At 38.8% G+C, this 22,463-nt stretch overlaps 1 protein-coding gene across 4 annotated transcripts in view; it reads left to right on the top strand.

The window, feature by feature from the left end:
• The first annotated feature begins 3,437 nt into the window (after positions 1–3,437).
• The window catches only part of SLC41A2 (solute carrier family 41 member 2), a 119,593-nt gene continuing 100,567 nt past the window's right edge, over positions 3,438–22,463 (top strand). Inside the window, exons 1-2 of one of the 4 annotated variants that reach the window (XM_078449531.2) lie at positions 3,441–3,529; positions 8,818–8,983. The gene's annotated coding sequence lies outside the window, so the exon portion shown is untranslated. Of the gene's footprint in view, positions 3,530–7,273; positions 7,383–8,683; positions 8,984–10,630; positions 10,758–22,463 lie in introns of those variants that run through there. The other 3 variants (XM_078449532.2, XM_078449533.2, XM_078449534.2) reach the window with 3 other exon arrangements.

Here is a 22,463-nt window from a genome sequence, read left to right as displayed (position 1 = left end):
TCCTTTATGGTGGACTTCTAGGTACCTCTCATCTTTTCTCTGAGATTATTGTAGTTAGATTTCTGTAACTTAAAAATACTGTATGTGTTTTAATATATATAAGTCATATATATCTCCAGTAGGGTTCAAAGGCTAGGACTGTCAATCAGTTATTCTATCTTAATGTGAATGGATTTATTCAGATTGCTTTCCCCTTGATCAGCTACACTGAGGAAATGGGAATTTTGACTTGAAGAAGGATAAGAGAGGTAAGTAGTATGAGATCATGGAACATTTTGCGGGTTTGGCAAAACTTGCTGTATTTCTAGAAGTGTGGGTGTTGAAAATGGAGATCTTTGGACAGCATAAAAGGTCTGGAAGAAGAGTCAAGAAAAGCAAGAATGAGAATTTGGAAGGGAAGTTTGTAGGATATGAAGACAGATTCAATATATCGAGATATTTTTGCCCAAGAGAAATTCTAAATAGCACAAGTGGAAGAACCTTTTTCTCCTTCATTCCATTCCTCTTCCCCTTTTCCCCACCTTGCTTCTCCATGCTACTCTCCTCCTAGGACCCTGAAGTCAGATTGCGATGACTGTTGTGCATGTGTAAGCTTTTCAGTGTGCCAATTACACCCCTTCTGTCTCCAGATTCCGGTTTCTTGAGATCAGAGTAAAGAAACCAGATGAAGATGAAAATACTGTTAAAATAGTTTGTTATTTCTGGTAGAGCTGGATTGGAAAACTTAGTTTAGATCCCTGCTTTCTCTATTCCTTCTTCATTTGCCTACCTAGAGGCAACTGTAGCACTTAAGGTACAGGTCTCACCTGCAGGGAGGGAAAGTCCTGAATCAGGAAGTTTACCTTCTAGGAGTTGGAATGGGAAAGGAAACTTTCTTTGAAGGCGTCCAAGTTCCAGACAGCCAGTGAGAGCTTGGGGGCGGGGCCTGTCTGGAATATTGACCTTTATTCTTATCTTAGCCCTTAGGAAAATCACTTTCTCCAAGGAATTGCTGCTGGGGTAAGAGAAAAGTGTCCCTTCCATGGCCCCCCTTCAATCCCCATTTCTCCTACTCAGAGGAGTGAAGGTTCTGCTGTCATTAGAAAAATAAGCAGCCATCCTCTTGCGTTTCGTAGACTAGCCTAGGAAATTAATCATTTATAAAATTGGAGCTGAGGTCATGTTTTCCTTGGAAGAGTTTTTTTAAGTGGGTGATCATTTCATTGTATGGTTAAATGTATAGATTATTAAGTCTTTTTCCTAACTTGTTTTACTCCTCCAATATTTATTTACTGAGTGTCTAATAGGCACTGGGCTGGGCCCTTGGGATTCAGCAGTGAACAAGAAAGGGTCCTTGCTCTCATGGAGTTTACAGCCTAGAGAGACAGCTAGTGCAGAAACAATTACAATAAAGCATAATAAATGTTAGAAAGCTTAGAGTACTTTGGGACCAGAAGAGGGGGACCCAATCTGAGAGTGTCAGGGGAAGTGATGGCTGAGCCCCAAGGTCACAAAGTGGAATAGGAAGTAGCCAGGTGAAAAGGAAGAGTGAGGATGAGCAAGAGTTTCAGGAAAAAGGAACATACGGAAAGGCCAAGAAGGGAGAGAGAGGGTGGTATACTAAAGCAGTATTTTTCAAACTGCAGGCTCCTGGGCAGCTACCAGTAGATTGTAAATTCAATTTAGTGGATTGTGATCTGCATCTTTGATTTATTTATTTATTAAAAAAAATTTTTTTTTATGTTTTTATTTTATTTTTGAGAGAGAGAGAGAGAGAGAGAGAGAGAGAGAGAGAGAGAGTGGGGGGGGGGGTCAGAGAGAGAGAGACATACACAGAATCCAAACCAGGCTCCAGGCTCTGAGCTGTCAGCACAGAGCCTGATGTGGGGCTTGAACTCACGGACCATGAGATCATGACCTGAGCTGAAGTTGGATACTTAACCGACTGAGCCACCCAGGTGCCCCTGTGATCTGCATCTTTTAAAAAAGAAAATGTGTCACACATAGTTACTAGATTGTAATATGTAAAGTTTGAAAATGTCTGCAATAGAGGAAAGAGACAAAAAGCCTGTGTGACCACAGGCAAAGGTGGATGGGAATGATTATACAGGATTTAGTTAACCTTGTTAAAGAATTTGGATTTATATTATTTTTAAATTTTTTTTTCAACGTTTTTTATTTATTTTTGGGACAGAGAGAGACAGAGCATGAACGGGGGAGGGGCAGAGAGAGAGGGAGACACAGAATCGGAAACAGGCTCCAGGCTCCGAGCCGTCAGCCCAGAGCCTGACGCGGGGCTCGAACTCACGGACCGCGAGATCGTGACCTGGCTGAAGTCGGACGCTTAACCGACTGCGCCACCCAGGCACCCCAAGAATTTGGATTTATTTTAGAGGAAATGAGAAGCCACTGAAAAGGGTCTGATTAGATTAATTATTTTCCAGAGATACCTCTGAGTGCCTGGTCTTTCTCTACTCAAATACAAACCGCAAATTCCTTGGCCCAGTGTTACAGGTATTCCAAATTTGGTTCTAATCTATTTTTTCTAAAGAATCTTTCTTCTATTTTTTGTACTGGAACCTCCCATTTCATAAAGACTTATTGTCTGCCTAAGTGCCTTTGCACTGACGGAAAGATCTGTCTCATGTTGAACCTCTGGCATTTAGCTTAGTGCTTGGTACCCAGTAGGGATTAAGTAAATCTTTGTTGATAGAGTCTAAGTATCCTGTGTATTAGAACTGTTACATGGTAGTAGAAATGACCTTGATGTTTCTAATAATACTTGCTTTTGGAAAAAGAAAAAGGTTTTATTAGAAATTCTTTTTTGGGGGGTGCCTGGGGTGGCTCCGTTGGTTGGGTGTCTGACTCTTGATTTCAGCTCACGTCATGATCCCAGGGTTGTGGGATCAAGCCCCATGCTTATGATTCTCTCTCTCCCTCTGTCCCTCTCCCTCTCTCTTTCTCTCCCCATCCCCCCCCCCCCCAACAATTCTTGTTTTCTCATTTGGAATCATGTTAGTGATAGAATCATATTGATTTATTTAAAAGATAATATTTAACAAAAAGTACTCTAATGTTATTCTAAAGCAGTAGCAGAGAGAAGAAAAAGAAGAGACTTTCTGATCTGGGAGTTTTTCTTCCCAAGGACTATAGAGCAATGACAGATTGTTCATACGAGGAGGCAATCTAGCAGTCATTTATATTTTGTTTGGATGGGCATTTTCGGAGCACTCACCAGAAGACAGTTTTATAAAGATGGTTAGGAACAAAGAGAATAAATTAGATTAAAATGTATCAATCATATGAGCTTAGTGGAGAGGCAACAGAGAATAAATTTTGGTTTTAGAAGAAGTAAAAATAGAACATCCATACACCCAAAGAACTTACAAATAAGAATTTAATGATGTCAGTTTGTTGCCAGAGAATGATTGTACTGTCACAGTACTGTGACTTCACAGAATTAGATTGTGAAACCCAACTGTGAAGGAAAAATTCTTTAAGTGTATGGTTTCGATAAGTGGCAAGAGAAGTTATGAAAAATTCATGAAAGGTAGAGAGATTTCAAGTTCTGATTCAAATTTCTCTTTAATATACTTTTGAGATGGGGAAACTTGGCTAATTAGTTTTGTAAATTAGATTTTATGTAGCTTAAACATGAGTGCTAGGATCTAATTTTGCTAATATGGGATGGCTTTTTTAAAAATACTTACTGAGTCTTGTATTTTTATGTTCTACAGAGTCCTATTTTAAGCAGTGCATTGTAGAACCTAAATTGAAGCTGCTAACTTGTATAAATTTATCCTCAGGAAATCATTCTAAATATGGGAAATTATTATGCACCAAGATGTTCATTTTCGGTGCAATGTAGTTTAGTGAAGAAAATGCCCTGCTATAGGGAAATGATTCATTACAATGTGGCAGTGCACTTGAAATTTAACCATTAAAAGTGCCGTTTTAGAGCAATGGTTTCTTATTTATTACTTTTTAAATTAAAAAATAAAAAGTGCTCAATAAAGGCCCCTGGGTAGCTCAGTCACTTAACGGTCCAACTCTTGATTTCGGCTTAGGTCATGATCCTGTGGTTTGTGAGATCAAGATCAAGCCCCTAGTCAGGCTCTGTACTGACAGTGCAGAGCCTACTTGGGATTGTCTCTCTCCTCTCTGCCCCTCCACTGCTCACACTCGTGTCTGCTCTCTCTCTCAAAATAAATAAATAAATAAATAAATAAATAAATAAATAAATAAATAAACAAACTTTAAAAAAAAGTGCTCAATATAAGCAAAAGTACAGATAATATAAAAATATACGGGATTTAAAAAGCGAAAGTGGTGTTTCAAGTCCTTCCTTACCCTACCCCACAACCGAGGCCAACCTGGTTCTTTAGAAATAAATACTCTGAGCACTTTGGTATCTGCCCTTCCAGACCTTTCTTCAACCCAGTGTTTTTCAAATTGTGCTCTCATGAGGGGCTTCTGGGTCTTCTCAAGTTAGGTAGGTAGAGACCTAGCGGATGGGAAGCAGGGTGCTTCACTCTGTACTGCTTTGTCTGTTCCTGTTTTATATATAGGGATTTCACATAGGGTTGAATTTAAACAAATAATTGCTCTGCATTAAAAGTAAATGTTTAGGGGCACCTAAGTGGCCCAGTGGGTTGAGCATTTGACTCTTGGTTTCAGCTCAGGTCATGATCCCAGGGTCATGGGATCAAGCCCCACGCTAGGCTCTGCACTGGGCATGGAGGTGGAGCCTTTTTGGGATTCTCTCTCTCTGCCCCCTCCCCGCCCCCCACTCGCTAAAATAAATAAATAGATAGGAGCCTGCTTGGGATTCTCTCTCTCTCTCTGCCCCTCTCTCTTGCTTGCTATAAATAGATAGGTAGATAGATAGATAGATAGATAGATAAATAAATAAGAAAAGGAAGTCCTAAACACCCTACTAAGGAATTCCAGATCTTACCCAGTTCACCATTTTGCTACATAGTGACATGAATGTTCTGCATAGACCTGTCTATTTTCCCCAGCAGTTTTATGGATGGTAACCAGTCACCTTGTTGGAATGCACTCTCCCCCAACTACCTTTTTTCCCATCTCTCTAAATCTTACCTGTTCTTTAAATTTTTTTTATTATTATGTTTATTTATTTTGAGAGAGAGAGAGAGAGAGACAGAGAGAGAGACAGTATGAGCAGGGAAGGAGCAGAGAGAGAAGGAGATACACTCCGAAGCAGGCTCCAGACTCTGAGCTGTCAGTGCAGAGCCCGAGGTGGGGCTCAAACCCACAAGCTGTGAGATCATGACATGAGCTGAAGTTGGATGCTCAACCGACTGAGCCACACAGGCGCACCTAAATCTTACCTGTTCTTTAAGGTTTTGTTCACCATTGTTTAGTTCATTCCTTCTTTCAACAGGTATTTAGTGAACATCTACATTTTGACTAATGTTGAATAGGAAATACGCAGAATTTGTATCAAAAGCTCATAAACTAGTAAAGGATGACCTTCGTGTAAATAAGGACAATAATGTTTTGCAAAGAAAGAGCATTTGGCGGGGAGGGGGCAGGTACTGCTAAGATAGAAGTGGTCTCTTCCTTTTCTGCAGTTTTATATGTGACTTATAAAAGGGCAATTTACGATACAGCTACATTTCTGGGTCTTCAGGAAATACTTGTTAACTTATTAATTGAATAATAGAAGAAAATGCAGAGAATTCACCTGTGAGTTAGGGATGAGACTTCAGAAGGAGCTGCTTTCATTCTTGAACCATCAGCTGTGTTAAAAAATAACTTGAACCCAATTTACTGGATTCCAGTGTTGGGCATGAGCAAAGTTGAGAACGAGTATTGGAAGGATCTTGGTTCTGTAGTCCTTGTCCCCCATGGCCCGCTCTGGGACAGAAGGATCATAACACAGAGAATGCCTGTAGCATCTTCCTTGTCATGAGCTGGTTAGTCAGCAAGTCATGAATTCAAGTCCTGTATCTTTATCTTACTAACTTTACAACTTGGGCATATTGCTTAACCTCTTCAAGACTCAGTTTCTCAAACTGCAGGGTATGAACATGTCTGTCTCCCAGGTTTTCGAAAAAGACTATGTGCGAGTCCAGAGTGCTGTCTGCTATTTTCTTCACACTCTGCCACTTTCCTCTATGTTTTTAGATAAATAATTAACAAAGAATGTTTAATAACATTTGAATTTTCTTTTCTTTTTTTTTTTTAAAGCAGAAAACTCTTGTACTCTAGCATTCGCAGATGATAAGGTTTCAAAATAACCCCAGGCAAACTCATGATGGATTCTGTCTTTCTAGTGCTTCATGTTCTGGTTGAGTAGACTTAGTTTTCAGTCTAGAATAAACCTTACGGTGTGGTTTAAGGTAGTCTGTGTTCCTTGTAAACTGTAAAAATGTTATTTAGATATCGTTTTAAAAATGAAAGATACATCAGGTATGGTGTGTAAACTTAACAACAATATTAGAGCTACTTCCTATTTCAGCTTTCATTTTCTTTTTTTCTTTTAAAGTACTGGTTTCCTGAAGACCCGTATTGTTCAGTACGTGTACTGTTTAGTGTATGTACAAACTGGTCAATATATATATATACATATATAAATATTTGTGTACACACACACATACCACTTTATAGCATAGTGGCAGTGTAATTAAAAGCAAGATTGGATAAGTTGTATAAAAGATAAATATTTACCCTCAGTTTATTTTTTTTAGAGAAAATTGGAACAAAACAGTTGATCTGAAAGTTATAAGCCAGGGGTTCAACCTAGCAATATATAATATTTTTGTGATTGTATGGTACAGTATATTCCCTAGTATGGGGAGAAAGAGGTGGAATATTAGGTTTTGAACCTTTTATAAACTATAAAACTAATGATGCATAATGATAATTAGCTAAACATATTTTGAAGACTCAGTGCACCGATGTAAGCATTTTACGTGTATTAAGTCCTTTAATCTTTATGAAAACCCAGTTAGGGAGGTTTGTTTGTTTGTTTGTTTGTTTTTCATGAGGAAACGGAGATTTAGAGGCATAGATCCCACAGCTAGTAAAAGTCAGGATTTAAGACACAGCAGTTTGACTTAACTACTGTCAATATCATTGGCGGGTGGACACTTCTTGACATTTAAGTTTTTGTAAGAAGCTCATCTCTCGTAATTGAAGTGTGGAGATTTGCTAAATGAGTCACTTGAAATGTCCCCGTAAAATCACTCAGTGCAAGCCCTGTTATTAATTAACCCGTTTAATGAAAGCATAGTAAATATCTCGGTAAGCTTTGTACAGTTTCAAACACAGCATAACGCATTTGCCAGTGATTCCACATCGGGTCTACAACTTTGAACAGACAGTTAATATTCTCTCCTTTTCAAAACGTACTTGACTGAACTCTGTATACTCAGGTATGGGATTTTGTGAATAGATTTTGTAATCTGAATTCTAAATGCTATTACTCTTTAGAACAAACCTATCCCTTTCTCAACCCTGGGGGCAGTGCTTACTAGGCAATCCAAACATGTGTTTGAGCATTAGCAAGGAAGTACCAAAAGAGAGAGAAAAAAATTAATGTTTTTTAAAGAAACAGTGAGGTAGTCTTGGGAAAAATAATACCTTTTTGTGACTCTTACTTTGGGGTTGTTATTATTATTATTATTATTATTATTATTACTACTGTAGTCTCCACACCCAGTGTGGAGCCCAGTGCAGGGCTTGAACTCCCAGCCCTGAGAAAAAGACCTGAACTGAGATCAAGAGTCGGGACACTTAACCAACTAAGCCACCTAGGAGTCCCTGGAGTTACTGTCATTTTGAATTATATGTGATGGATTATGAGGGAGACCCGCCATAGACTTGGTAATCTGACCCTGCTTTGGAGCTTGGTGGGCACACGTAGTTATTCATCCACAATTATGTAACAAGTATAAAGTATAAATGAAATCATGGCTATGGAAAATGAATGCAACCGTTTGTCAGCTATCTGGCAGTGTTTAGGTTGTGTTCTTTAAATGAAGGCTGTTGCTTTTTGGTTGTGCTGTTCTTATTGAGAGATGAGTGCAGAGGGAGAAGTAGGAAGGAAGAGGCAATTTCAGAGCTCTGAGGAATTTCAGAAAGAGGAAATTGTAAGTAACCATTAATAGTAACTCAGTAGAATAATATTGATAAGGAAATTTGGGGGGATATTTTATGAAATGCAAAAGGCAGGATGTAAAATAATATGTACAATATAAGCCTATTTTTGTTTTGAATATATATATATATATATATATATATATATATATATATATATATATAAAAATATAGTAAAGTTATATACCACTATGTCATCAGTGATTATCTCGGAATGATAGGTTTCCAGAATAAACAATTTTTGTGTATCTTTGCCTTTTCTTCTTCTTTTTTTTTTTTTTTTGCACTGAAGACCAAAAAAGAAAAATAATTAAAAAAAACCTCCCTCTATGCTAGTGGGAATTAGAAGAACAGTTTCAAATGAGCAGGGAAAGAAGGAAGGGTAGTCAGGATATTTTTATGAGCAAAGACCATCATGACAACTAGGCTGGTTTTTAGGTGGCTTTGAGTATAGTTAGCTTGAACTTCAACTTGGACCCAGAGCCTCCCCCAAACTTTTTCCCCGTCCCCCGCCCTGCCCCCGCCCAGCTGGTATTTGAGTAAAAAGGTACACAGCCCTGACCAAAGGGTAGAGAAGAGACTTGATTGAGTTAGGCCATTGTTTCACTTTGTTGCCAAGATAATCAAGTAACATAACACCGTGTACCTGTAGTTTACCTCATCTGTGTATGTCTCTTGTACTGAGTCTGTGCACTTGAATTGACTTCACAGCGCTATGTACCAGGGAGCACCCTTGAGGGAAAGCACAGCCTGGGAAGGTAGAAGATCTTTCTGGGCGGTGCCATTGTGCAGGTGTCCCAGCGAGGGAAGGTGGTGTTAGGCTGCCACCTGAGGAACACCTCTGCGAGGGAGCTGTGCTGTTTTATCACTTTGGAAGGTAATGTAATATGGCCTGCCCGTCAGTTCACTGCTTCACCTCTGAGATCTGGGGCCGGGGGAGGGGGGAGCTGTGGGTGAGTAGAAGTGCTTTAAGTAAATAGTTAAAATGAGATACTGTGACAATTATGGAATACTCCTGGTCTTAAAATGTAGAAAAAAAATGCTGACTTTATCTGTGGCAAATCATTTTTTCCTTTCTCTTTTCTTAAAAAGAAAGTTTCATTTTTCTTTTAAATTTTGACACATTAGCTTTTTTCTTCCTTTCTCTGTTCTTAAAAATGGGATTTTTTTTCTTTTAAACTTTGGGACATTGGCATCCTTTCTGTACCTTAAAATTCTGAAAGAGTTCATTTTCAATTTTTAGTTTAATTATACACAGAGTTGATGGTATATTTTATGTTGGTCTAGAAGTGGGTTTACCTTTTCAGGGTTGAATTCTCTGTAAGAATATAAGGATGTGTCATGGGGGAAAAGTATGAAAGTATACTTTTGTAGGAGTTCGGAAAAATGTTTACTAATTTGAAATGCTGATGAAGTCATTACTTACTTTCTAAATTTAGGTATTTTAGACTTACAAGTGCCAGAGAACACTGCTAAGGAAATGCATTATTTATGTTTTATTCTTATGTACACTATCTTTTACACAGAGGTGTTGAGTCAGTTTATAAAAAAACAACACCTACAAGAAATGTTGGCTTTTTAAAAAAAGAATTACAAGACTAGTACTAGAGAAAATAAAACTAGGAGTATCACATTAAGATGAATACATTAATCATAGACTTGAATTTTAACTATAGCTATCAGTTTCCTTGCTGCTGAAGTAAAAAAAAAGGGGGGGGTTTCAATATTTATTAAAGAAAAGAAAAATACTGGTTTTCAGTAGCAACGCTGTCTGTAGCTATTATTTCTAAAGTTTCTTATGACTTTATACATGAATGATTGATGAGAAGGTGATGTTCTCAGCAGGAGTTTGCAGGAAATTAATGAATGTCAATAGCTTGTCAATTGAAGGAGAGAGTGTTAAGTGGTAATTTTTGAATAAGATACGTGTAAGAAATGTTGAAGACAGAGTAGGAGAAATAAACTGTTTTGTTGTTGAAAAGCGCTTTCTCAACTTCAAAACAGAGTTCTCTGATTAAACTTGTTTGCCACCCAACTATTCCTCAGGTTTTTTCAAACAGTAGCACTAACTGATGTTTTTGGTAATAGTTGGCTTCCTGTGTTATTAAAACTATTTGTGTATTGCTCTGAATTTAATCAGAATATCTAGTTAAATGGTTGAATTTTTTCCTCATTTTTCAGTTGGTTGGTTTGATAGGGACTAGATGTAATCTAACTGATGGCACTTGGCAGAATAAACTGTACTTTGTTTATGCAATACACATAGTTCTTTGGACACACATATTTATTCTGTCAACATTTTCTCGATAAGTAGAAATGGCTTAACTCTGGGATATGTTTTAGTTGAATCATTAGCTTGATTTTGACGTATCCTTCTAAATAAACCATTCTTAAATTATATTTATTATTTTTATTTTTTTTGAGAAAGAGAAAAAGAGTGAGGCAGGGGCAGAGGGGGAGAGAGAATTTTTTATTTTTTTAATTTTATTAAAAAAATTTTTTTAATGTTTATTTATTTTTTGAGGGAGGGAGAGAGAGAGCATGAGCAGCAGAAAGGCAGAGAGAGAGGGAAACACACAATCCAAAGCAGGCTTCAGGCTCTGAGCTGTCAGCACAGAGCCCAACGTGGGGCTTGCACTCATGAACCACGAGTTTGTGACTTGAGCCAAAGTCAGATGCTCAACTAACTGACTGAGCTACCCAGGCCCCCCCCCCCCCCCCCGCCGAGACAGAGAGAGAATCTTAAGCACGCTCCATGCTCAGGCCTGATGTGGGGCTTGATCTTGCAATTATGAAATCATGACCTGAACCAAAATCAAAAGTCCAACGCTTAACCAACTGAGCCACCCAGGGGCCCCTCCAACTACCTTTAAATGAGCTCAACAATGATAAAAATTATGAGATATGTAAATTACTATAGCTCATCTGTTGTTTGGACCAATTTGAGACTTCACCCCTTGTAAAGCCTGTGGGATAGTTATTAAGTGGGCTCACCTTCATTCTTTAGAATTGTTACTGTGGAATGGTTCCTTTTCCTTGTTTAGCTATGGGACATGAGCAGAAGACATTTATATGCTTTTTTCCCCCTAGTTCTACGTTCTTAACTGGATACCATGAAATATATACCTCTGCCAAGCCAAGATGGTGCATTTGGAATTCTGGAAGTTTCTTTTATATTACAAATTGATTTTTTACCTTTTGAGGGCCAAGCGATACATTCAAATATCATAAGAAACACAACGTGTCATCTGTGCCATGTGGGAGTTGGCATTGGGAAACCAAATGGATACCTTTCATTTAAAATAAGAAAAATTCTCGGGGCGCCTGGGTGGCTCAGTCAGTTAAGCGTCCCACTCTTGATTTCAGCTCAGGTCATGATCTCAAGGTTCGTGGGATTGAGCCCTGCTTGGGATTCTCTCCCTCTCTCTCTCTCTCTCGCTCGCTCTCGCTCTCACTCTGTCTCTTGCTACGCACCCCCCCTCCCCACCGCTCTCTCCCCCACTAGCCCCCCTCACGTGCATGCTGTCTCAAAGAATAACATAAAAACTTAAAAATTTTTTTAAATTCTCTCTTTAAAACTGTGAGAGGAGAATTGCTAATTATTGTTGGCAATAAATTTTGACTATTCTTTCCTCTCTGTACCTTTAATCCTACATTAATTTGGGTAGTTTTTTTTTTTTTTAAGTGTTTATTTTGATAAAGAGCACATGCATGTGGGGGAGGGGTAGAGAGAGAGAGGGAGAGACAGAATCTCAAGCAGCCTTCACGCTGTCAGCACAGAGCCCCACATGCGGGCTTGAATTCATAAACTATGAGATCATGACCTGAGCCAAAGTCAACACTTGATCTTAGCCAAAAGGCCGAGAAGCAATAACCTTAGCCAAAATCAAGAGTTGGTCGCTTAACCAGCTCAGCCACCCAGGTGCCCCGGGTAGATTTCTTTGAGGTGGTATACTTTTATCATCACCTTTTGAATGAGATGAATTGTTCCTGGCTGTTAGGAACAATTTGGTAGGAAGTATAGAAGTGGAAAAGCTGAATAAAGGAGATTGGATTGAATGAAGGAAGTTTAGAGGAGAGAGAATAATTTACCTGGGTTTGGTAATCTAGTAGAAGGCAGTGAGTTATTGTGAAACATTAGGAACCCAAAATAAGCGATATGGGGAGCCCAGTGGATGAGGATAATCAAGGGCTAAAAATGAGAAATGATTTCTGTAAAAGTGGCAGGGCTAGCTCAAATGAGAAGAGACTTCTTCAGTACAAATCAGTAGTCAAGGTCTGTGATCCCCATAGATGGGATTAGAGTGTCCTCCCAGGTTCTGATGAGCGTTCAAGGAAGGAGGAGTTGGCATGAGGTCACAGCAAAATGGCAGAGAGTGGTGTCGGGGTGAACATGAGAAAACCAGAGGGATGATTGTTTAAGAGCTTATTGGGATGAGCTCTGAGAAAGGTGATTTGATGGAAAATCCTTAGGAAAAGGGAATTGTGGATAAGAAATGGGGAACCTGAAGTGTTCAGGTCATGAAACTGATATCTAAAAGACTTTTAAACATAATTTTTGCTTAAGTGAAAGGAGTTGATCATTGAGAGAAATTGGTGAGGATTTAAGTTTACACAGATTTAGATCTTAAAATGAAAATACTTAAAGTCAACTTGTTGCCTAGGTGCTGCAAAAAGCAAATTAACTAGACATGATCTTTCTTTATGAACTAATTATACAATTAAACAATTAAGTACTTACTGAGTATTATTCAAAAGAATGAACCAAAATTTTTTATGAAACTAGAAAATAATTTTGTATGTCAGCTGAGGTCTGCCCTAACCTCTCTGAAAACTAACTGACTACATAATACATCCTCCGTGGTAACTACCTACATTTGAATAACTAACCAGAAAACATAGTCAAAGAGAAAACAGAAGGGAGCAGAATGCACACTATACGAATACATACAATTTATACAAATATATTTATATAAATATACCCACCTGATGGACAAGTTTTGAGATTTTTTGACTAACTGTGAGAATGCTGGTAACAGATTAACTCAAAACAGTTTTGTTGTGGGAAGATAACAAAGTATTAAGCTCTCATTTAGTGCCTTTCTTAGTAATTAGGCAGGACAGGCCTGGTAACTCACAGCTCTGTTGGATTTTTCAAGTGTATTATTTAGCCTTTGCAATCAAACAATGCCTCCTCCAGCACCAGGAACAGATTTTCTCCAAGATAATGATGTAGTAAATCAACACACATACAATATGCTGCTTTTCCTAACTTTTTTTTTTTAATTTTTTTTTTTAACGTTTATTTATTTTTGAGACAGAGAGATACAGAGCATTAACGGGGGAGGGTCAGAGAGAGGGAGACACAGAATCTGAAACAGGCTCCAGGTTCTGAGCTGCTAGCACAGAGCCCGACGCGGGGCTCGAACTCACGGACCTCGAGATCATGACCTGAGCCGAAGTTGGCCGCCTAACCGACTGAGCCACCCTAGGCGCCCCACCTAACTTTTAAAAACAAGCAATTTAAACTAGTGTTTTTCATTTTTGTGACCAAAGTTGAATTCATAAGGAGTATCTGGTATTATTAGTTTATATTTCTTTAAGTCAGTGGTTCTCTGATGTGACTCTGTAGACCAGTGCTGTCCCATGACAGTACTTTTATAGGGAACACGGAGTGAGTTCTTCATTAATCTAAATGTGTTTAATGGAAAGGCTGTCTTTTGGTCTAAGATTTTGTCTCTTCTGCATTCTTTTTTTTTTTTTTTTTAATTATTGTATTTATTTTTTTAGATGTTTGTTTTTGAGAGAGAGAATGAGTAGGGGCGCGGGCAGAGAGAGGGGGACAGAGGATCTGAATCGGACTCTGTGCTGACAGCAGAGAGCCCGATGTGGGGCTCAAACTCATGAACTGTGAGATCATGACCTGAGCTGAAGTCAGATGCTCAACCAACTGTGCCACCCAGGCACCCCATATAATATTTTTTCTAAGTTTTAATTTATTTATTCATTTTAAGTAACCTCTACACCCAACATGGGGCTCAAACTCACAACTCCAAGATCAAGTTCTTCCAGCTGAGCCAGCCAGGCACCGCTCCCTTCTTCATTCTTGGTGTTAAAATGTACAGTTATTTTTTAAAGTTAATTAATTAATTTTTTAATTTACATCCAAGTTAGCGTATAGTGCAACAGTGATTTCAGGAGTGGATTCCTTAATGCCCCTCACCCATTTAGCTCATCCCCTCTCCCACAACCCCTCCAGCAGCCCTCTGTTTGTTCTCTGTATTTAAGACTCTTTTATGTTTTGTCCCCCTCCCTGTTTTTATATTATTTTTGCTTCCCTTCCCTTATGTTTATCTGTTTTGTATCTTCAGCTTCTCATATGAGTGAAGTCCTATGATATTTGTCTTTCTCGGACTCATTTCGCTTAGCATAATACCCTCTAGTTCCATCCACATAGTTGCAAATGGCAAAATTTCATTCTTTTTGGTTGCTGAGTATATACACATATACATATACATACCACATCTTTTTTATCCATTCATCTATTGAAGGATATTTGGGCTCTGTCCATACTTTGGTTATTGTTGATAGTACTGCCATAAACATTGGGGTGCATGTGGCCCTTCAAAACAGCACAACTGTATCCCTTGGATAAATACCTAGTAGTGCAGTTGCTGGGACATAGGGTAGTTCTATTTTTAATTTTTTTAGAAACCTTCATACTGTTTTCCAGAGTTTGTATTCCCACCAGCAGTGCAAAAGAGATCCTCTTTCTCTGCATCCTCACCAACATCTGTTGTTGACTGAGTTGTGAATTTTAGCCATTCTGACAGGTGTGAGGTGATCTCATTGTGGTTTTGATTTGTGTTTTCCTGATGGTGAGTGATGTCGAGCATTTTTTTCATGTGTTGGTTGGCCATCTGGATGTCTTCTTTGGAGAAGTGTCTATTCATGTCTTTTGCCCATTTCTTCACTGGATTATTTGTTTTTTGGGTGTTGAGTTTGGTAAGTTCTTTATAGATTTTGGATGCTATCCCTTTATCTGTTATATCATTTGCAAATATCTTCTCCCATTCTGTTGGTTGCCTTTTAGTTTTGCTGATTGTTTCCTTTGCTGTGCAGAAGCTTTTTATTTTGATGAGGTCCAATAGTTCATTTTTGCTTTTGTTTCCCTTGCCTCCGGAGATGTGTTGAGTAAGAAGTAGCTGTGGCCAAGGTCAAAGAGGTTTTTGCCTGCTTTCACCTTGAGGATTTTGAGGCTCTCTGTCTTACGTTTAGGTCTTTCATCCATTTTGAGTTTATTTTTGTGTATGGTGTAAGGAAGTGGTCCAGGTTCACTTTTCTGCATGCTGCTGTCCAGTTTTCCCAGCACCATTTGCTGAAGAGATTGTCTTTATTTCACTGGCCATTCTTTCTTGCTTTGTCAAAGGTTAGTTGGCCATACGTTTGTGGGTCCATTTCTGGATTCCCTATTCTGTTCCATTGATCTGAGTGTCTGTTTTTGTGCCACTACCGTACTGTCTTGATGATTACAGGTTTGTAATACAGCTTGAAGTCAGGGATTGTGATGGCTCCAGCTTTGGTTTTCTTTTTCAAGATCGCTTTGGCTATTTGGGGTCTTTTCTGATTCCATACAAATGTTAGGATTGTTTGTTCTAGCTCTGTGAAGAATACTGGTGTTATTTTGATAGAGATTATTATGTACGCTTATTTTTTAGAAAAAATCATTAAATTTTTAAAAAATTTTATATATATATTTATTTAATTTTTTTCCAGTTTTATTGAGATATAAGTGGCATATGTCACTGTGTGAGTTTCAGGTTTACAGCATAAAGTTTAGACTGTGAAGTAATTACTATAGTAAGTTAACATCCATCAAGCCATATAGAGAGAATAAAAAGAAATGAGGGGAAAAAACCCTTCCTTCTTGTGGTAAGAATTGTTAAGATTTACTCTCTTAACAACTTTTATATGTCATAGAGCAGAGGAAACTATAGTCATCATGTTGCACATTATATCCCTAGTACTTGTGTATCTTATAACAGGAAGTTTGTACTCTTTAACCTTTTTTGTTCCAATTCACCCTTCTCTTCCCCTGGCCCCATCTCTGGTTATCCCAAATCTGATCCTTTTTCTGAGTTTGGGTCCTTTTCTTTCTTTTCTTTTCTTTTCTTTTCTTTTTCTTATGATTCTACCTATAAATGAGATCATGTGGTATTTGTGTTTCTCTTTTTGCCTTATTTCACTTAGCATAATGCCCTCAGGATTTATCCATGTTGTTGCAAATGGCAGGATTTCCTTATTTTTTTATGGCTGAATAATATTCCACTATGTACACACACACATGCATACACACACACACACACACACACACACACACACGCCACAACTTCTTTATCCACTTACCTTTCAGTGGACTCTTAGGTTGTTTCATGTTTTGGCTATTGTAAATAATGCTGCTCTGAACACAGGGCTACAGATATCTTTTCAATGATCTAAAGATCATTCCTTTGGATATGTTCCCAGAAGTGGAATTGCTAGATCATATGGTAGTTCTATTTTTAATTCTTTGAGGATCCTCCATATTTTTTCCGTAATAGCTGTACCAATTTACAATCCTGCCAGCAGTGGACAAAGGTTCCCTTTTCTTCAAATCCTAGTCAGCATTTGTTATCTTTTGTCCTGTTGATGGCCATTCTAACAGCCATCAAGTGGGAAAGATTGTTTTTGGTAAAATTTGGGGAGAAATTTGACTGTTTAATGAGATCTAAATGTTTGCAAACCATTGTTACAAAATTCTTTAACTGTAGATGGAACCCTTAAGTGCTCAGAGACTCAACTAAAATAGGTAGGAATCTATGGGTCAGGGTCCTTTTCTACATACTTACTTTTAGGTAGCTTTTGTTGGATCATGCTGTGGTAATAATTCCAAACTCTCAATGGCTTTCAACCACAATGCTTTATTTCTCTCTCGCTTTACATGTTGCCTGTGGGTTACTGCGTATTGGCCGCAGTTGCTGGGGCTCTGCATGGGTCTTTGTCCCAGGACCCAGTCTGAAGAAGTAGCACTAACCTAGGACATCCCATTCTCATGACAGATGGAAGAGGAGACATAGCCGAACTGTTTCTGCTTGTAGGTGTTGCTGCTGCTCTTATTCCATTGGCCAATTTAAGTCACATGGCCAAATCTGCTGTCAGTGGAGATGAGGAAGTAGAATTCTCTCATAGTCCCTTCAACAGGTGGAGATAATTCTCTTATAGGAGGGCAGCAATCATGGGAGTAAAATAAAATCTACAATATCATTCTTACTGAAGCACTCATGTAGTCTATATGAATAAAGAACAGTAAGAAACAGATATCCACTATCAAGCTGAAAAAATATAACCAATACCTTTGAAGCTCTCTGTGTGCTTTTATACCACGTACTCAAATATACCCATTCTCTTGAAGTTTGTGATTATATCCTACCCTTCTTCATATATTCCATTGTATTAATATCCCACAATTTATGTTTTCTCTTGAGTTAATTCCAATTTTTTACTAGTATGAAGATGCTGCTAAGGATATTATTTTATGTGTCTTCTAGTATACTGTGCATGAGTCTCTCCAGGATATGAACTTAGGGTGGAATTTGCGGAAATGTGGGGCATAGAATCTTTAATTTTAGCATACAACAATTGTTTTCCAAGGCAGTATAATGTTTATAGTTGCACTAGTAGTGTTTTGTGTATTACCAGCGCTCACATCCTTGTTCACATTCGAAAGTTTCACAACATCTAATTTTTAGTGTAATGAATGTAAATCAGATTCTTTTTTGAATGTACTGGGAGACACTTCTCAAACTTTCATGTGTACACAAATCACTTGGGAATGCTATTAGAAGAGCAGGTTTTGATTCACAGGTTGGGCTAGGGCTGAGAGCGGAGATCCTGCATTTCTAACAAGCTCCCAGGTGATGACAGTGCTGCTGGACCATAAACCATGCTTGGAGTAACAAGGATCTAAGGCACTAAAATAGAATTGTCCCTGTGTTGGTTGTGCTCAGCACCTAAAGAGTCTTTGGAACAAAACTGCTAAATAACAGTATTTGATGCAGCCCTTAATCTAGGGTTTTTGAATTATGCCCGATATCTTCACTGACGTTAGATGAGTAGTATAGATAAATATGTATTTTTCATCTAGCAATTTTGGGAAAAAAAAAAAAAGAAGTCCCAGGCCACAATTTTAATCATTCTACTTGTACTCTACTGCTGATTTTTTTGTTTTTTAATTTGAAACTTCTGTTTTGTGGAAATGCTGGCCATTAGTGAATAAAATAGTGGATTATTTTTTCTTAGAGTTTGTCGCTTTATAACTGACAGCAAGAATTCAGAATTTAAGCCTCGGCCATTCCACTAAAGTTCTAAAGACACTATTTCTTCTCATCTAGGTTGATACTAGATTAATATAATCTACTAAGAAGTTGAAGAATGAGCCATAAATATCTCCACTGGCATTCTTTTTTTTTTTTATTTTTAAAAATTTTTTTTTTTTCAACGTTTTTTATTTATTTTTGGGACATAGAGAGACAGAGCATGAACGGGGGAGGGGCAGAGAGAGAGGGAGACACAGAATCCGAAACAGGCTCCAGGCTCCGAGCCATCAGCCCGGAGCCTGACGCGGGGCTCGAACTCACGGACCGCGAGATCGTGACCTGGCTGAAGTCGGACGCTTAACCGACTGCGCCACCCAGGCGCCCCTCCACTGGCATTCTTTAACTTAAGCACCTTAAAGCTACGGGAAACTTTGCCCAATTCCTTTTATTTATTTTTAAAATTTTTTACTTGTTTTTACTCATTCATGGGTAAACAACAATATAGAGTAACCAATTTTTATTTGGGGGCATGTATGTACATCACTCATTTTAAATCTACCACAAAGTATTTCGATTGTAATCCATTATTTCCATGAGTTCTTTATTTTATTTATTTATTTGGAGAGAGAGAGAATCCCAAGTAGGCTCTGTGTGGTCAGCATGGAGCCTGATGCAGGGCTTCACCCATGAACCGCAAGATTATGACCTGAGCTGAAATCAAGAGTCTGATGCTCAACCAACTGAGCCACTTGGGTGCCCCTAGGTGATTTCTTTAAAAGAAAAAAGTTTAAGGAGTCTTTAAGAGTGGTAATGGAACTTGTCAGTAACCAAGCATTAGACTAACTGGTGATCAGTCACTAACTTGATAAAATGAAGGAGAAAATAAAAATAAACACATATTCCTCAGTGCAAAATAGTGATATGTGGTCCACGGCATGTGCCTGTAACAAGGTAATCCCTACTATTTCCAAATTGCATTCTTAAACAACAACAAAAAAAGATGTTAGGACAAAAAACACCACTCAGACTAGCTTATGCAACGAAGAGTTATTGGCCCATATAATTGGTAACAACAACGCTGGAATGAGCTTAAAATAAATGAAATAGACATTCTAATTATGTTGTCAGGACCCTTTCATCTCCTGGCTTTGATTCTCTCTGTGGATCCTCTTCTAATGTAGATGGGCTTTCCTTCAAGTGGTACTAATAGTGGTGGTGGTAGAGGGGACTTTTTGAGGTGGAAGATAAAGGGACAGCTTCAGAATTATGTTGTTCCAAAGGGAAGTGAGTAAACTCTCCCAGAGACCTTCCACATTAAGGTAGTCCTATAACTTACTCTTCATTAAATCAGCTCTCTCTTTTATAGCCTTTATCATAAATTATCTCATTTGTTTGCTCACCTGGTTGCTTTTCCTCCCCACTACAAGGTAAAATCTGTTAGAAGCAAGAATGGTGCCTATTTTGTTAATTATGTTAGTCTCAGCATTCAGTAGGCACTCAGGACATAGTAAGAAAAAAAATACAGTAAAACCTTGGTTTGTGAGCATAATTCGTTCTGGGAACATGCTTGCAATCCAAAGCACTGGTATATCAAAGCGAATTTCAGAACCATTGGCTCAGTTGTGATCATGTGATGTTTGGTGTCTTGTATTACTTGTATTGCAAGACGTCACTCATTTATTAACTTAAAACTTACTAGACATGTTTGCTTGTCTTGTGGAACACTTGTGGAACAAGTTATTCGCAATCCAGAGTTTTACTTGCATGTGAAATTCCGGGAGAGGAAGTAGGTTCTGCTCAAACCATTTGTCATCATGTAGTCTGGAGGGTAGGATACTGTTGATTGATAGACCTACCAGAACTGCATGGAATAGAGGAAGAATGTGTTCACGCAGGAAATGGAAATTTGTATAAATTTTTATTTTAAAGTGATCTCTGCACCCATTGTGGGGCTTGAATTCACGACCCCGAGATCAAGAGTCTCAAGCTCTACTGGCTGAGCGAGCCAGGTGCCCCTGAAATTTGTACAGTGCTTCCCAGAAAAAGGTAGCCCTGAGAATGGAGGCTTGGGCTAGATTTCAGCCCTATTCTGTGGTCTCTGTCAACAGAGACCCTGATGAGTATCTATCTCTCCATCTCAGTTTCTGAATAGCTTATGCAGAAATGAGAATATTAGGAACAAAAGTATGAGCTGGACATGTCTTTGCATCTGGATTGCTCTTGGCCGACACTGTGTAGACTGTGCTTAGCCGTAAAAATATTCTAACAGAGATGTCTTGAGAAATTCCTCTCTTCCCCACCCCTACCCTCTCCTTTATTTTTCTATTTAGGGTTAATTGGTCAAGTTTCCCAAGGACACATTTTGAGTTTTCTGAACTTTAGGGTGACTGGATGGTGCTACAGATGCTACCATGCTTCTTTCTGATTTATTTACATTTCTCCACATTTCTGTTTTGATCAACCTGATAATTCTACTTCAAAAGGAAGAAACTCCCTGTATATATCACAGGCCCTTCAGTAGAATAGATTTGTCTTAAAACTCAATCCCTTTGGGGTTTGTTTTATATTTTATTTAGTTGAGGATCTCTTTGAGGCAGTGAAATGCTCACTCTTTAAAAAGGGGCAATGGCCCCTGGGTGGCTCAATCAATCAGTCAAGTGTCCCACTCTTGATTTTGGCTCAGGTCCTGGTCTCATGGTTTGTGAGATCCAGCCTTGTATTGGGCTCTGTGCCAATAGCACGAAGCAGCATGGGATTTTCTCTCTCTCTCTCTCTCTCTCTCTCTCTCTGTCTCTCTCTGATTCTGCCTCACTTGTGCTGTCTCTCTCTCTCTCAAAATAAATAAATAAATATTTAAAAAAATAAAAAGGGGCAAATAGGTTGAAGGAACAGAAACCCGCTCAATCTTCTCATATAAGGCTGCTGGGAATCTCGTAAGTTCCAGAAGTACAGCTCAGCATCTTGACATGAAGGGTTTTCAGGCTGCTGTTCTGCCTGTCTTTCTCTTTCTGGGACTCCTTGTTTTCTCCTCTGCTTTAGTCTCGACCTTGGTTTTACTCTGGACACTGATTCTCTTTAAACACTGACTTTTCTCTATATGCAGATCAACCTGCGAGTGGCAAAAAAAAAAAAAAAAAAAAGCAACTAGTACTTAATCTACTCATTGGATTCTCAGGACAAGTCAACAAGAAGTCTGCACTGTAATCCCTTGGGGAGCTTAAAAAGAAAGATATACAGGCCTCAAATACAGATATTCCGAGTCAGGAGGTCTGGAGTCCTAGAATCTATTTGAAAATGTTCCCCAGTAGGAATTCCAAGAGCCTCCACAGTCACAATAGGGAAGGAAGAAAAGTGAGTGAATGATGAGTAGATGAGACAGGCTCTCGCACCTGCTTGTCCCCTCCGTAGCTCCTTCTCTTTTTCTGTGTGCCATTTCTTGCTGTTGATTTTCCTATGCCAGGAGAGGAGATAGACATTCTAAGGAATTGAAAACAAATATTGAAAGATGTAATCGTTTTCACTAAAAGCAGCAGTACGGGCAGCAATCATTCTTACTCTCACCTGGTGGGTGGGCAGTGGGTCATCTGTCCCTTATCAAATAAGTGCCGATTTCTTGATCGCGGATGCTCTTGCAAGTATAAGGCAGGCCTGAGTGTTCTGACCTGAGGCCTTTAGACCCATTGCAGTAGATTGTTCTGAAAGCCTCTGCAGCTACGGCAGCAGCGGTTCGCCTAGGCTCTCTGCGTTGGCGGGGGTGGGGGTGGGGTATGAACCTGCAGCTCAGTGCCCGTCACTCTCAAACCAGCTACAGCTGTGTCTGTGTCTCTTCGTTCAGTCTTTAGAGAGAATTTGGTCACTGGCCAGCCTGTGAGGGCTGGCTCTACTCCGGGCAGTCTACAAAGAGCAGACTTTGTGAGAAGAGCATTCAGTTATAAGTGCATTACAAGCTTTCTTTTGGTTGGCTTGCAAAGTAGATCTTTCTGTAAGTATTTGTAGAATAAA

The sequence above is a fragment of the Panthera onca genome, chromosome B4 (assembly GCF_046562875.1).
Source record: "Panthera onca isolate mPanOnc1 chromosome B4, mPanOnc1 haplotype 2, whole genome shotgun sequence".
Taxonomy (NCBI): domain Eukaryota; kingdom Metazoa; phylum Chordata; class Mammalia; order Carnivora; family Felidae; genus Panthera; species Panthera onca.
The sequence above is the reverse complement of the archived record's forward strand: the minus strand, read 5'-3'. Positions and strand labels throughout refer to the sequence as shown.